Source organism: Sapajus apella, unplaced genomic scaffold (genome assembly GCF_009761245.1).
Source record: "Sapajus apella isolate SASKATOON/1434 unplaced genomic scaffold, GSC_monkey_1.0 scaffold38, whole genome shotgun sequence".
Classification (NCBI taxonomy): Eukaryota; Metazoa; Chordata; class Mammalia; order Primates; family Cebidae; genus Sapajus; species Sapajus apella.
In genome coordinates, this window is record NW_022436978.1 from 10,821,424 (window position 1) to 10,839,206 (window position 17,783).

Genomic DNA, 17,783 nt, shown 5'->3' on the forward strand with positions numbered 1-17,783 from the left:
CATTCTTTGGTAGCTCAGTAAACAGCAAGAACTGCTTCCGATCATTAGGGCTAAATCAGAACACATTAAACTACATCCTCTTTTAAACTAGCTTTTCTTTAAATGATAGTCTTTTTAAAAAAACTTTTATTTTACGTTCAGGGGTACATGTGCAGGTTTGTTACATAGGTAGACATGTACTGTAGGGATTTGTGGTGAAGATTATTTCATCACCCAGGTATTAAGCCTAGTACCCATTAATTATTTTTCCAGATCCTCTCCTAATCTAGTTTTATTTGTAAATATGTGGATGCTACCCTCATACATAAACGTACTAAGAATGCTGTATGGCAGTTTTAGTTTTAGACTTAAGTTTTTCTATAGATTGCAATTCGACATGGCCTTTTCCTCAGAAATTTCTTATGCCTTTTTTATGCCACTTAAATTATACTAGATTCTCATGTTTTTCTTTCCCACAGAACCTTGAACATTTTCTTAACAGCAATTCCTGCATTATATAGTTATCAATTTGTTTAATGTCTGTCACTTTCACTAGAGTGTGAGTTTCTTGAGAGCAGGGAAGCCCTTGATATCATTCATCTTTCTTCCCCGGTCTTATGATAGTGAGTAGGAAGATTACTGTTCAACAACTATGCCTCAAAAGACCATGGGACATCCAAAGTGTTCTTGTCAATGGTCTTTCTTTCCATTAACATTCTTGTCAGAGAAAACTTCAACGAAAATCTGAGAAGCAAAGCAAAACCTCACTTTGTGCTCGTAGAAAATTTTGAAATATAACAGAAAAATTGGTTTAAAATACCAAGTTTATTTTTAATATGCTCTGAGTTCTGGGGTACATGTGCAGAATGTGCAGGTTTGTTACGTAGGTATACACGTGTCATGGTGGTTTGCTGCATCCATCTCCCCATCATTATTAGTATTTCTCCTAATGCTATCCCTTTTTACAAAAATCATAAAGGAAAAGTTAAAATGTTTGAAATTAAACAAACTCCACGTTTCCTTGCACATTACTTCTAATTGCAAACATTGCTATTACTTTTGCACCAACCTAATACTATATAGCGGTCTTCCCAGTCTTTCAAAGCTGAGCTGTAACTAAACCTAGTCATATACATGGCATGCTGCTTTCTTTTTGGTGTTACTGGCAGAGACTTCAAAGATGTTAGAGACTTGTTCCATCAAGAGGACATCTGTGATTCTTTTTGTGAGGGTAAATTCTGATGCGGAAAGGTAAGAATGACATTGCAAACCATGGTACTACAATCTGAATGGTCAAGGATTTTTCAGTAGTAGTCACTCTTGTTTTCAATGTAGAAAATATAAATATGAAAGTCTAGTGGCTTAGATGATTATTCTCTCCTATAAGGGATTCTGCATTCTTTCTTTTTTTTCTTCTGAGTTGAGCTTCTGTGGATTTCTTTGGAATGTGCTGTTCATTTAAGCATGGATGCACTCAGCAGTTTGTGGCCCGCTGGGCTGTTTTACTTCCCCAGCCAGGTTGTGCTTGCCAGCTTTTGTTGAGAAATAACAGGAGGTCATACAGGATGTCAAGAAAATGTTGGCATGGTTAGAGAAAAGGGCATTGTATTAACTGCAATGAATTTGGACCGACTGATGGTAGGATTAATGAAATCCGTGTCTGGCACTCTCTGCAGCTTGATGGAGCTTACAGTGAGCATGGCCTGGACACTAGAGAGGTTCAGCAAGCTGGCTGATACTTGGCCTGCTTGATCAAGTAAGATGTGCCCAAAGCATTTGGCAACTAAGTCAAGGCCTCCTAAGACGCTTATCTAGAAAAGGTGATACGGACAGAGGTGATGAAGAAACAAGGAAAAGAGAAAGAAGAAGGAAGGAAAGAAGGAAGGAAAGAAGGAAGGGAGGGAGGGAGGGAGGAAGGAATAAAGGAGAGGAGGAAGGAAAAAGAAAGTGGAAAGAGGAGAGGAAAGAAGGAAAAGTGGGAAAAAGAAAAGGAAAGGAAAGAAGAGAATCAGATAGAATTACATAAAATATCTATCTTTAGCAGTTCCAGATTGAACTAAAATAGTAATGGCAACTCTTGATTGACTGTTTTATCATAGGTGAGTCATGGGTCCAAAAGCTTACCATATATTAATGAATGTAATTGCACAATCACACAATGAAGCCATCACTATTATAATGCCCTTTTACAGATGAGAAAGTAAGGCCCAGAGAGACAAGTAAATTCCTCAAGAGTTCACAATTAGAAAAGAGTGAATTCAATATTTGAATTCAGAAACTCTGACTGCAGAATATGTGCCCTAACTTCTTCTCTCCATAGGCTGAATCCCCCAGACTCTTTGATAACCCACAAGCATGACTTGATGGAAAAGGAAAGTGAGTATGGGGAAAAATTCTTGGAAATACAGAATGGCAGAGTTGTGGTAGACCTCAGGAAGCAGCTAGGCAGCGTTAGAATACTGGGACCAAAAATATTTCTACACCCTATGCTTGCTTTGATGTGGAAAATTGATTTCTCAATTTTTTCCCTTTATTATAATGCTATATTTGATTCATATTTTATTCACTTTCTAATTTTTCTTTTAAGGTTGTCTACTACTCCAAGCCTCTTTCTTGTTTGTTTTGTTTTGTCTGATTGTTTTTGACAGGGCCTTGCTCTGTCACCCAAACTGGAGTGCTATGGTGCAATCACAGCTCACTATAGCCTCATCCTCTCTGGCTCAATGGACTCTCCCATGTCAGCCTCCTGAGTAGTTGCAACTACAGGCATGTGCCACCACACTCTGCTATTTTATTTTTTAATTTTTTTGTAGAGAAAGATCTGTCTATGTTATCCAGGTTGGTCTCGAACACGTGGGCACAGAAGGTCTTGAACGCCTTCTGCTTTAGCCTCCCAATATGCTAGAATTACAGGCATGAGCCATCACATTTGGCCATGTTTTTTTTTTGTAACTACTAATATGAAACCTGCCTCAGCATTATCTACTTCTAAGTCCATTTGCTTTACCAAGCTTATTGAATATGTCAAACATCTACATGGAGTTCACAGATTAAAAATATTATCTGTACATGAATGATAGGGAAATACATAATGACATGTTGGCATCTGAAGTTCAACTGGTACATTTATCATCACAGAAATCATCCATTTGATTTGATTTTTTTTCCTTATTTTACATATGTTCAAGCAGCACATATGACCGCACAGAATGCGTGTGGTATCCTATATGCTAAACCTTAACATACTAACAAAGCAGTCTGAATTTGAAATCAATTACAGTAGCAAAAGATTATGTGAGAATATATCTGTGTATGGTCAGATTCCCTCTTTAAAAAAGGGAAGATCATCATTATGCAAAGAGGTAGTGGGGATGAGGGTATTCGAGTCTACTACATCTTAGGTGATTGTCTTTTTATTCCACATGCACAGAAGCTTAAGACATAACATGTTATCACAAAACCATAAAGAAAAGGGGAGAGCAACATGGGAAAAGGCAACAAAAGAGATGGATACTTTTTTTTTTCAGTTTGAAGAGCAGTGTTGAATTTGGTTCCTTAATATTTTGTTGAGGAGTCTTGCCTCTAATTAGGAATACTGGCAACTATTTAATAGTTTATTTTCTTTTCATGTCCTTTACTGGTTCTTGTATCAAGATAACACTAGCCTTGTAAAATGAGTTCAGAGGTTTTCTCTGCACTTCAATTTTTTTGGAGGAGTTTGAGAAGAATTGGGATTCATTATTCTTATTCATTATTCTTTAAATTGGGGGGAAATTCAGAAGTGAAGCCATCAGGTACTGGGCTTTTCTTTGATTAAAGACTATTGATTACTGATTCAATCTCCTTACTTGTTATTGATCTACCTCTTTGTGATTTAATCTTGGCAGGTTGCATTTATCTAGAAATTTACCCATTTCTTTTAGGTTATTCAATTTGTTAGCATATAATAATTTATAATACAGTTGACCCTCAAGCAACGTGAGTTTGAACTGTGGGGGTCCACTTATACATGAATTAAAAAAAATAAATGTTACATCAAGTGTGCCTGCCTTTAATTCCACCTTATTCTTCTCTTCTGCTTCTGCCAACCCTGAGACAGGAAAATTAATCTGTTCTCTGCCTTGTCCTTCTCAGCCTACTCAACATGAAGAAAAGAGGAAAAATACCTTTATGATGACACACTTTCACTTAATGAATAGCAAATATATTTTACTCTCCTTATGATTTTCTTAATAATATTTTCTTTTCTCTGGCTTACTTTATAGTAAGAATACAATATATAGTACATATAACGTATCAAATACACGCTCATTAACTGTTTATACCATTGGTAAGGTATCTAATCAACAGTAGGCTATAGGCTATCAGTAGTTAAGTTTTTGGGATGCCAATAGTTTAAATAAAGATTTTTTTACTGTGTGGTAGATCAGTACCCTCTATTCCCTATGTTTCTCAAGAGGCAGCTGTAGGCCTTTATGATCCTTTATGGTTCCTTTATAGCTGTAGACCTTATGATCCTTTTATTTTCTTATTTTTTTAAGAGACGAGGTTTCACTGTGGTGCCTTTTTTTTTTTTTTTTTTTTTTAAGAGATGAGGTTTCACTATGAGTTCAGTGGCTACTCACAGGCTATTAGTAGTGGACCCATTACAATGCTAGACCTGCCACAGAATTTCCAGATTTGGCCCTTTATCAATTCAACATAGCAGCCCTGGGGTTCAGGTTCAGCTCATAATTAGGCCAACACAAGTGGCAGCAGGCTTCAGTCTTGCAACAAGGGAAGTTCTGGTGGATCCAGAAACACAGATTCCAGGCCCACCCTAGCAGACCAAATAAACAAGTCCACCCAAGTGTATCCAGGCTTCAGCCTCACCTACTTGCTGACCCAGACTCCAGGCCAGCCAGCCCAAAGACTCCAGCAGGAGTTTTGCCTTAGTATCATCTCAGATGATCTCTCCAATATCTCTGGGCTGGCTATCTCTGAACCTACTATTACTCAGCATAAAAGTTTCAACCTGTTGGATATCTGATCTGGGTGGGCTCACCTATCCTTAAGCAACTTGGTGGTTCTAGCTTTGTGAAGTCACTATATTGATGCTAAATTTAGTGTGGACACCTAATCAGCATAGCATAATACAGCCTAGTACTCCTGGGCTTAAATTATCAACTATTTTTAAATTAAGATATGCATATTATTCTTATAGACATAATACTCTTGCACACTCAATATAGTATAGTGTAAAATAATTGTTATACGCACTAAGAAACCAACAAATTTGTGTGACTCACTTTATTGTAATATTGGCTTTTATTGTGGTGGTCTGAAACTTAACCCACAATAATTTGGGGGTATACCTGTAGTGTCCTTCTCTTTCAGCTTGAATAATGCCCCTCAGCATTTCTTATAAAAAGGTCTGCTTGTGATAAACTCTCTACATTTTGTCTTGGAAATCTTTTTCTTTCTTTTATTGCTGAAGAACAGCTTTTCCAAGTACAGTATTCTTTGTTGGCATTTTTTTTCCTTTGGGAACTTGAGTATCTCTCAGTTTAATGTACCTTGTGAGATTTCTGCTGAGAATTCTGCTGTTAGTCATACTCGAAGTCCCTTATACGTTATTTGTTTCATTCTCTTTTTGTTTTCAGAATACACTTTGTCTGATTTTTGATAGTTTGATTATAATAGCTCTTGGGGTGGTTTTGTTCTAAATAAATCTCACTAGAGACCCTTGACTTTTCTGTACCTGGATATTTATATCTTTTTCCATGTTTTTAAAGTTTTTTTTTTTTATAGTAAGAAAAAGACCAGTAAGGCTTCTGCTATTATATGTTTAAATAAGTATTTTACACCTTTTATCTTTTTCTTCTCTGTCTTAAACAGTATGACTCAAACATTTGCCTTTTTTTTTCTATCACCCAGGCTGGAATGCAATGGCGTAATCATAGCACTCTGCAGCCTCAAACTACCGGGCTCAAGCAACCTTCCCACCTTAGCCTTCTGAGCAGCTGGGGACTACAGGCACACACCATCATGGCCAGCTAATTTATTTTATTTTTAGATACAGGATCTGACTCTGTTGTCCAGACTTGTCCCAAACTGCTGGTCTCAGGTGTTTCTGACTCAGCCTCTCTTATTTTTTTCTTTCTTCTCTTCTGGCTGTATATCTTCAAATATCCTATCTTCAGATTCCCAGATTCCTTCTTCTGCTTGATCAGTTTTGATGTTGATTACCTCTACTGTATTTTTTATATTATTAATTAAATTTTTCTGCTGCAGAATTTCTGGCTAACTTTCTTTCTTTCTTTTTTTTTTTTTTTTTTTTAAAAATTTCAGTCTCTCAGGTAAATTTGTATTCTGGACATTTTGGATACAAGTGCTTTGTCAGATAGGTAAATTGCAAAAATTTTTTCCCATTCTGTTGGTCGCTGGTTCACTCTAATGATGGTTTCTTTTGCTGTGCAGAGGCTCTGGGGTTTAATTAGGTCCCATTTGTCTATTTTGGCTTTTGTTGTCAATGCTTTTGGTGTTTTGGTCATGAGGTCCTTGCCTATGCCTATGTCCTGAATGGTTTTGCCTAGATTTTCTTCTAGGTTTTTAAGGTGTTAGGTCTTATGTTTAAGTCTTTAACTCATCTGGAGTTAATTTTAGTGTAAGGTGTCAGGAAAGGGTCCAGTTTCTGCTTCCTGTACATGGCTAGCCAGTTTTCCCAATGCCATTTATTAAACAGGGAATCCTTTCCCCATTGCTTGCTTTTGTCAGGTTTGTCAAAGATCAAATGGTTGTAGATGTGTAGCATTGCTTCGAGGCCTCTGTTCTGTTCCAGTGGTCTATATCTTTGTTTTGGTACCAGTACCACACTGTTTTGCTTACTGTAGCCTTGTAGTATAGTTCGAAGTCAGGTAACGTGATGGGTCCAGCTTTGTTCTTTTTGTTTAGGATTGTCTTGGCTATGTGGGCATCATAAAAACCCTAGAAGAAAATCTACGCAAAACCATTGAGGACATAGGCATAGGCAAGGACTTCATGACTAAAACGAAAGCACTGGCAACAAAGGCCAAAATAGACAAATGGGACCTAATTAAACTCCAGAGCTTCTGCACAGCAAAAGAAACAATCATTAGCATGAACCAGCAACCAACAGAATGGGAAAAAATTTTTGTAATCTACACTACATAACACTTGATAATGATAACCACTGGTTTGTGTATTCACCACACTACACTACCTTTTTATCTTTAGAATGTAGCCCTTCTAATATATATATATGTGTGTATATATATATATATACACACACACACATATGTATATATACATGTGTATATATATATACACATACATATATGTATATATACATGTGTATATATATACATATATGTGTATATATATACACACACATATATGTATATATATATATACACACACACACATATACACACATATTTATATTTCACAGGTAACTGTATATATATATATATATATATATATATATATGTGAAACAGTCTAAAAATACATATATATTTCACAGATAACCATATATATGTATATATGAAACAGTCTTAGGCAGGTTCTTCAGGTGATATACCAGAAGAAGGCACTGTTATCATAGATGACAGCTTCATGCATGTTGTTGCCTCTAAAGACTCTCCAGTGTAACAAGATGTGGAGATAGAAGACAGTGCTATACTGATCCTGATCCTGTGTGGGCATACACTAATGAATGAGTTTATTTTATTTTTTTTGTTTTTAACAAAATAAATTTTTAAAAAAGAACATTTAAAAATACAAAGAGTAAGAATATAAAAAAGAAAATATTTGTACATAGCTATACAACATGTTTATTAAACTCATTACAAAACAGTTTAAAAAACTAACAAGTTTATAATGTGAAAAAATTACAGTCAATTAAGGTTAATTTATTATTGAAGAAAGAAAATAATTTTTAATAAATTTAGTGTGGCTTAAGTGTACAGTGTTTATGAATCAACAGTTGTATACAGTAATGTCCTAGGCTTTCACATTTACTTACTACTTATTCACTGACTCACCCAGAGCAACTTCCACTCCTGCAAGCTCCATTCATGGCAAGTGCCTTATATAGTGCCCCATTTTTAATATTTTATACTGTATTTTACTATACCTTTAATATGTTTAAATATGTTTACAGACACAAATACTTGCCATTATGGTACAAATGCCTACAGTATTCAATTCAGTAACGTGCTGTACAGGTTTGGAGCCTAGGAGCAATAGGCTATGCCATATAGCTTAGGAGAACAGTAGACATACCAGCTAGCTTTGTGTAAGTACACTCTACAATATCCATATGACAACAAAGTCACCTAATGACACAGTTCTCAGAATGTATCTCCATGGTTGAGTGATGCATGATTGTATTGTTTTAATGTTTGGTTTTTGGCAGCTTTCCTGGGAAATTCTTAAGTATAGTTATTTCTGTTTTTGCACTGTCTTTGGAATTTGTCTTTGGAGCCTCCTGGACCTCTAGACTGTGTTTTGAAAAATCACATTTGAAAACTTGTATTCAGTATTTATTCAAATTTTACTTTGTTCAGTGTCCTCTCTTCTGCCCTTACAGCACTCCATTTATACATACGGTTGACTAATTTATAGTTTCTCAGAAGTCCCTGAGAATTTGACCATTTTCTTCTATATTATTTTTCCTTGGGTGCTTTATATTGGATGATTTCTATTGACTCAACAAATAGAAAGTTCACTGATACATTCTTCTATTATATCTAATCTGCTTTTAGTCACATTCAATAATTTTTTATTTTGAATACTATAAATATAGTTATCTATACTTATAGTTTTAGTTCTAGATTTTCTATTTTTTAACTGCTTTCAAGTTTCTCCTGAAATGTTCCATTTTCTCAATTATCATACCTGTCCTTTCCTGTAAACTCTTTAATATATTTATATAATTGATTAAAACTTCTTGTCTAATAATTCCAACATATGGTTAAATATCTCTCATTACTAAATATTTTCTTGTCATAGATCATACTATGCTATGTTTTCTAATTTATATTTTTATGCTAATATTACATATAAAAGGAAAGGTTAAAGTAGTACATATATGTGGTATATATAATATATATGTAATATATGTAGTATACATAATATACTGTATTATATATAATATTTTATATATGTAATGTATCTACTGTACTACATACTATTATATGCATTTACTGTGCCTTAAGTATGTTACAGATACACACTGTTATATACACTACATATTAATATGTAGTATATATGTAGCATAGTATATATGTAGTATATATGTAAAATATATACACTACACATATATATTTTATATATATGTAGCTTTGTTTCTTTTTCTCTAAGAAGTAAACCACTTTCCTCTATTAGGTAGCTAAAGGACTGATCAGTTTGTTGCTTCAAAAAGAATTTGAAATGTTTGTAGAGATGTTGTGGCTTTAATGTATCTCACAGGGCTTGGAACAGAATCACTAAGAGTCAAAGTAGTTGTCTCTTTTCTTTTCAGCTCAGCCCCCAAGTACTCGGGCCACCAAAAGGCTAAAATTTCGATGTTATCAGAATTTTCATGACTTTCGGCTTTAATTAGACTCATTTTAACTTTCTTTTACATTTCTTGGACACTTGTTCTGTAGTTCCTTTTTAGTAATAACCTAGGAATAAATACTTCAAGATTGTGAGATCTCAAAAATAAAAGATCTTAGGTCTGTATTTGAAACTGAAACAAAATGCTGCTAGACCCTCAGACTGCAAGACCTTGATGAAATTGCAGGGACTCTAAGTATGCAAGATGTGAAAGTCCTTCACGGTCATTGAAACAGTAACAGAAATAAGAACAGTTTTTTTTTATTTAAGTTCATTAAAAAGCTATGAGCCTAAAACGTTTTACATATAAAAATAACCGCAAGAAGGATGATCATAAGAGACAAAGGTTGCTTTCATACCTGAAACAGCTTGGAGTAAGCATTTTGGACAAAGAAGAAAGAACTCTCATATTGGGAAATAACTGGATAATAATTTAACATTTCTAGAGCTAGGCCGATGTCAACAGAGTGTACACATTCACCCGTATTACTAAGCCCCTATCCTCTGGGTTGAATAGAAGAATTTCTGTTTGATTTGACTCACCAGCGACATTTAGTAAGTAACAGCTAAATAATTGTTTTATATGCCTTATTAAAATGTTAAATCACAATTTTATACTCCATCTTCTAAATGCCACAGATGTGCCTTTGTCCTGCGTCAGCTGTTCAATATTTTTTCCTTCACAAACGTTCGTCTCACTTACCTTCCCCAATGCATCTTTCCCTAAAGCCCTGTACCTTTGTAAGCCGGGTGTTTACTAATGCACAGCGCCATCTCCTGGAGATAATTGGGAATCGATAGTGGACGTGCGCAAAGATTTAGGCTATTTTCCCATGGAAGCACAAGCTTAGCCCTTGCCTGGGGTACCTTTTCCCTGATTGGATGGTATTAGAAAACTCTAGCAAAAGCCACCGTGAGAAACCATTCCGTTTGTTAGAGATGCACTTGAGTTACTTTGTATTATAGAGAAGGAAACCAGGATGACATACTTGCTTTTGTGCGTACTACCAGAGGCATGTAATAAATGATAATATCTGAACTTATATGGTCAATAACTATTGAATACAGATGGCACTGTGACATCAGGAATAATATAAAATATCTTCATATTTGAGATTGTGAAGAAAAATTACCATTTGGAGTCAGAAAATCTGGATTTTAGCTGTGTGGCTAAGACAAGCGCCTTATTTCTCTGAGTCTCAGTTTCCTTATCAGTTAAAAGATTATATCTCTTGGACCTGCCTTGGCATGCTATTCTGTGAATAAAGTGAGATAAGCTATGTGAAAACATCAGTGAAAGACTAAACACATACAAGTGTCACTAGTAGTCGTGGTTAACTACTGAAATTAGATGGCACTTTTCAGGACAATTCCATCTGAGCTCTGTTGCAGGCAGGGATTACAAGTGTGATATCTTCTTGGGTTGAGAAAAATGGAATTGTAAGACTATTTACAAGTCTCTTTGTATTCCTGGGAAAAAACAATTATACCTTTCTCCATGGATAATATTCTCATTCCCTTAATGATGACAATCAGTAAGGGCTGGCAGTGACTCAGAGAAAGAGCCTAGTCTACCTGAAAGAGATCACTAAGTAGTCCAGACATCTGTGTGAGCGTTTACAGACACAGTCAGTGCTCTTCTGCGCTCACCTGAAGCTGATATAGACAGGAACCACAGGACAGTTTGGGGACAGCTCCTTATCCCATCCTCCAGACCAGTTACACACTTGGCTTTCATGCCCATCTCCTCATCTAACATTTGCTGTTAATATGCAGTTCGATGTTTATAAAAGGGGGTTTTAGATAAGTTGTGCTCAGAGGACTCCTGAGAACAGTTAGTGCAATTGTCTTTTTTTATAGATAAGAAAATTAATTACCAGAGTAGAAACAACAAAAATTTACTCATGGTATCACATTGATACTGAACAGGTACCCCAATATATTAAACTCTCAACATGTGTTTGCTTGTTTATTTTGTTTTGTTATTACACTACTGGGAACTATTGGAGTTTTCTGTTTCCTCTTTGATCTGTGCTCCAAAGAATGATTCTGATTATACGATGTCAATATCATAAAAATATAGCATTTGATGGTAACAAAGCTTCTCTCTGACCTACAAATATAGATCACAAACATGGATTTTCATGTTTGTTCCACTAGGGGTGAAACAGAGAGAGGGTTACTTGGATGTCCATGAGAGAGAAGCAGACAGGAAAGATAAACCAGTTTCAGGTAATAGAAAAAGGGTAGTTAGGCTAAAAACAGGGTCCAGAGACAGGAAAATGCTAGCCACCCGCATAGGGTTTTTACGGAGGTCAAAGAGGAGATGACCCAGGTGATGATCAAGCAGTAATCAGAGGCCTGGGCCCAGCTAGAAAGTAGAACTCTTAATAGGCAACGAAGCCAGAGATACGGTGTTAGTGTTCCAAAATAGCCACTTTCCTCAGCAAATAAAGGACTGGAGATTTGGGCTGCATATCAAATGTGAGAAGTCTTCTCTTACTTTTTCTAGGCTACACCAGACAGTTTGTGGATCCATAAATCTGGTTCTGAACCATGAACAGCTCTTATCACCTCTGACTCCAGACAGTGGCTGCTAAATCTAACATGACACTTGAATTCTTTGGGGCAGAGGTAGAATTTTACTGAGTTTTAAAAGCCACTCAAAATGCAAAAGACATGTGGATTTGTCAGGGAGCAGGTCCAGGGAAGAGATGGTCAGCAGCCTTCCTCACTCAGGGGATTACTCTTGGGTTCCTAGAATAGTACATGGAGACAACACTCACTGAGCTGGCTCCAGAGTAACGAGACACAGAGTCAGGGTGTAGTGCTTGGCAAATGATCTATGTGTCTCTGGACAGCTTTTTTTTTGATTTCCCAATGACTATAGCCATATCTGCTTCTAGACTCAAAAGCTATAGGAGACAGGCAGCAGGCCAAAGACACACTGACAACTTCTAGGTGCATTCAGGTTTGAGCATCCTTAAACCCAGAGCTGCAAATTCTACAAGAGAAGCCTCCTACCTATAGGTTTCCTTAAATCTTATTCTGCTCCAGAAAGGTATTCAAGGTGACTTTGGGATTTTAATTCATGAGAAACTTGTAAGGCATATCCAATGCTGGACACAAAAGTCATCACTGCATAGCATGAGCTGGAGCAGGACCAAACACAGGGAGTCTTGTTCCTTCCCGTCCCAGATGAAACAGAGACAATTACTTCTAAAGGTCTGTGTGAGTGATACTTAGTCTGCATGGTTAGTTATTAACACTGGTTGCAAGCTGGGGGGGCCCTCAAGCATAGTTGATGTCTATTGTTTAAATTGCAACTTTGAGTCCTGCCTTAGACAGCAAGCCAAAATGGGTTGGGGAATCTTAGTAAATAAAGGGAGACATGAAACATACCACAAAATTCCTCTGCTTCAACCATTCATTTTGGCGAGTTTCATGTTTAGTATTTAATGGGTACAGATATAATAGATCGTTTTAAGTCTTTATTTGTATGGATTTTTAAAAAGCCACTGCCTCTCTGCTGACTCTGTGGGGTAAATGTCCCTGGTCAGTGACCTGGGAGCAATCCAGACTCATTCAGAATAGAAATCTTCCTCTTCATATTTTAATATGGCTTCTCAGAAAAGTATTAAAGTTTGGGCCCTCTCTGGAATCACCTGTTGTTACTAGGAGGACATTACACTTGAAGTCAAGCAGAATCTCAAAGACAATTCTAGGAGTAGAAGGGGTATGTTTTTAGAGTAACCTTTTGGCCTTGTTACCTTTGGATTCTGTTATGTTCAACAGACATTTACAAGAACCTATTGTTGAGATGGCTTATAAAAATTAAGTAAGAAAGCTGATCCATGTGAAGTGCCTAGCAGAATACTCAGAAAATGAAGGCTAGTATATATACCAGAATGTTAACAGTAAGATAACAAATATTTCTTTGGAAATTTAAAAAATTCAGATAATAGCAAAAATAATAAAATCACCAGCAATCTTACGCCACAAAGATAATCCCTGTTAATGGTTCCAGTCATTTTTCCTAAGAAAGTTATTCTAATTATGATGGATTATATAATCACATTTTGCAAGTGCTTCATGATACCAAGATAACCATTCCTGAAAGATTTGGTATAAAGAGTAGTCAGTTAAACTTAAGAGATTAAGGCTTCAGTGTATTCTGCAGTAAATTAGCTTTATGGCCTTGAGTAATTCTTTTGTTCTCTAGTCTTCATTTTTACCTCTATAAGTGTATAAGTAAACCTGTATAATCCCTAATGACTTTATCCACAAAAACAAAAATTAGAAACAAGAATCCTATTATCCTTCTTTCTCTTTGTTTCAAAATTTTATCCTAGTATCTAGAGATATAGACAGGATTGAATTAGCTATTGTTGAAACTCTAATTTCTTAAAAAAACAAAAAGTAAAAGGAATTCTTAGATAGATTTTGGTTAATGGTAATGTATACAGAGTTATAAATACATGCACACAAGCATGTGCATGCACACACATATTCTCGCAGGTACTAATCACCAATAGGTCAAAAAAGGTACTCATCTGTAAGACTGACACTGTTTCAGGAATCAGAGAAGACATTTCCACTTACTTGTCAGTGAAAAATTGATGAGTTGTGCCTAGACAAGCACTGAGTTAAGGTCAAACTACCCTTGAAAAGGCAGGAAGAAAGAATAAGTGATTGTAGATAAGGCCGGTAGCCTTGGCACCAGGAGCTTTTGTTTTTTTGGCTCTAGTCGCTGAGAGAGGAGTGTGCCTCAGCAGGCACAAAGTGTTCCCCAGACAATGTGAGACACACGCCAAATTGGAGCCCAGCCAGGTTCCAGCCACCACACCGAATTCCTGCTTTCTGCCCATGGGCACACACAAAAGGCAGGCCCAGGTTAACACAGCCTCCCAGGTAAGGACCAAAGCTGCTATTTGTCATCACTAAACAAATGGGCCATTCTTTCTCCTGCCCTCTAGCAATGGCAGTGAAAACTTGCCCAGGAAAAAAAAAAATGGGACAAAAAACAACTCAACATTCTGGACTTAGGTAAGAGTAAAATCCCTTCCTTCAACTGCTATGTTAAGAAACATTGCCGAATTTTGCCACTTTCTCTGTCATCTTGAGTATATATTTTTCTAAATGATTATATAAACATTAATCTAGTAGCTGTTTTCTAATTATGAAAATAATTCTTGTTATTGTAGATGATGTAGAAAGTCACAGGAATCCAAGAAAGAAATTAAAAGACCTTCATAATCTGGGAACTAGCAGTAGCAACAATGGTCATTTTGGTGTGTATAGTTCTGACAATTTTTCTGTGTGTGGTGATTGTGTATGTATGTGTAGTGTGGACACACAGATGAGTAGGTGTGATGAATCACTGTTTTCCATAATTGGAAACACATCATACATAATATTTCCTATTATTTTATTCAACATTATATCACGAACATATTTGCAGTCATTGAGTTATTATAAAATTGTGAAAATAATCTCTTTTGAGTTATTATAAGTGTTAAGTAAATAAATGTAAAAGGCCAGGCGTGGTGGTTCACGCCTATGATCCCAGCACTTTGGTAAGCCAAGGCAGGAGGATCACCTAAGGTCAGGAGTTTGAGACTAGCCTGGCCAACATGGTGAAACCCTGTCTCTACTAAAAATACAGAAATTAGCTACACGCAATGGCTCATGCCTATAATCCTAGCACTTTGGGAGTCTGAGGCAGGCAGATCACTAAGGTCGAGGCATTTGAGATCAGCCTGGCCAACATGGTAAAGCCCCATCTCTACTAAAATATACAAATAAGCCGGTGTGGCTCTGCGTGCCTGTAATCCCAGCTATTCTGGAGGCTGAGGTAAGAGAATAGCTTGAACCCAGGAGGTAGACATTACAGTGAGCTGAGATTATGCCACTGCACTCCAGCCTGGGTGACAGAGTGAGACTCTGTCTGAAAAAAAATAAAAATAAACAATAAATGTAAAAGCTCCTACAATGTGGCTTCTGGCTAATAGTAATCACTGAAGTAATGTCCAATCAACTTGAAATATTTCTGTTTTAAATACCCAAAACTGTATAGCAAAACTGTCCATGAAGAGATGGGAGAATGATATTGCTGAATATCAAAGGCTAAAAAGCAGTGACCCTAGTTGGCTGATATTTCCTCCCATCTCCTCTTAAAGAATGTGCCAGATTATACTTGAGCAGAGTCCACTGGCAAATAAATTGTTAAATACCCAACACAGCTCATTCTGTTGTCTTATAGCTTGCGTCACCAGAAAATTCTATGTAATGTCAAACCATGTCTTTATATTGGCCCAGTCAGTAATTTCCATTCAAGCCATTTAATAATGTAAAACAAAAACAAAAACAAATTTTCTTTGCTCAAGACCACTGTGCAGATAATGTAAAACAGTAATGCTTAGGACTGATGTGGTGTTCTCTGTATTCTGTCTAATATTTTGCTTCTATTTATATAGCATGATAGCAGTAATTCTCACTCACTCAAATTAGGCTTATTGCTGACAAAGAGATTATCTTTTCAACAACACCCACTCTACTGGTACTAATTTGCTGTATTAGTCCATTTTTATACTGCTGATAAAGACATACCTGAGACTGGGAAGAAAAAGAGTTTAATTGGACTTACAGTTCCACATGGCTGAGGAGACCTCAGAACCATGGCAGGCAAAAGACATTTCTACATGGCAGCTGCAAGAGAAAAATGAGAAAGAAGCAAAAGCAGAAACTCCTGATAAACCCATCAATTTTGTAAGACTTATTCACTGTCATGAGAATAACACAGGCAAGACCAGCTCCTGTGATTCAATTACTGCCCCCCCCCCCACTGCCGCGTCCCTCCCATAACTCTTAGGAATTCTGGGAGATACAATTCAAGTTGAGATTTGGGTGGGGACACAGGCAAATCATATCACTTGAGAATGATTAAAATGCTGAGAAGAAGAATGTGTTTTCTGAAACCATTGAATGAACTGTCCTGTAAATATCTATTAGATCCATTTGGTCTATATTGCAGATTAAGTCTGATGTTTCTTTCTTGATTTTCTGTCTGGAAGATATGTCCAATTCTGAAAGTGATGTGTTTTAGAGCTAGAGAGAGAGATAGGCTCCAATACAAATAACAGCTGGAGACTGTATTCCTGACATAAGCACAGCAATTTTGCTCTTTTTTGGTTTCCATTGGCATGGAATATCTGTTTCCATCCCTTTATTTTCAATCCATGTGTGTCTGTGTAGGTGAAGTATGTTTCTTGTAGGCAATAAATCAATGAGTTGTGTTCTTTCATTCATTCAGCTAGTCTGTGTCTTTTTGTTGGAGACTTTAGCCCTTTTACATTCAATGTTATTATTGATAAGTAAAGACTTAATCCTGCCATTGTTTTCCAGTCACTTTCTGGTCTTCTCTTCCTTCTTTCTTTCACCCCTGTCTTTGTCTAGTGAAGATGATTTTCTCTGGTGATATGATTCTGGTTTATTGTTTTTTATTTTTTTCTATGTTTATTGTGGCTTTTGTTTTGAGGCTACTGAGTGAGACTTGCAAATACTATCTTATAACCCATTATTTTAACATAATACAAATTTGCACAATTTGGATAAACAAGCAAAAAGAAAACTAATAAAAATTTGCCTTAACTTTTTCCCCATGCTTTTAAACTTTGATTTGTTTCTATTTATATTACATTGTGCTGTGTTTTAAAAAGTTGTTATACTTATTATTTTTGATTGGTTCATCATTTAGTCTTTCTACTTAGGAGAGCAGTAGTTTATACACCACTGCTGCAGAGTTATAACATTCTGTGTTTTTCTGTACACCTACTATTCAGTAAGATTTTTACCTTCAGTTGATTATTAATGTCCTTTTCTGTATGACTGAACTACTCCCTTTAGCATTTCTTGTAGGGTGTGTCTGGTATTAATGAAATCTCTCAGCTTTTGTTTGTCTGAGAATGTTTTTATTTCCCCTTCATGTCTGAAGGACATTTTCACCTGATATACTATTAGAGGCTAAAAGTTTTCTTTCCTTTAGCTCTTTAAATATGTCATGCCATTCTCTCCTGGCCTATAAGGTTTTCACTGAACTGACTGCTGCCAGGCATATTGGAATTCCATTGTATGTTGTTTCTTTTCTCTTGCTGCTTTTAGGATTTTTCTTTATCCTTGACATTTGGGAGTATAATTATTAAAT

At 36.2% G+C, this 17,783-nt stretch overlaps 1 pseudogene; it reads right to left on the bottom strand.

Annotated features, from left to right (window-relative positions):
* Positions 1–1,547: 1,547 nt before the first annotated feature.
* The window catches only part of LOC116565040, a 93,872-nt pseudogene continuing 77,636 nt past the window's right edge, over positions 1,548–17,783 (bottom strand).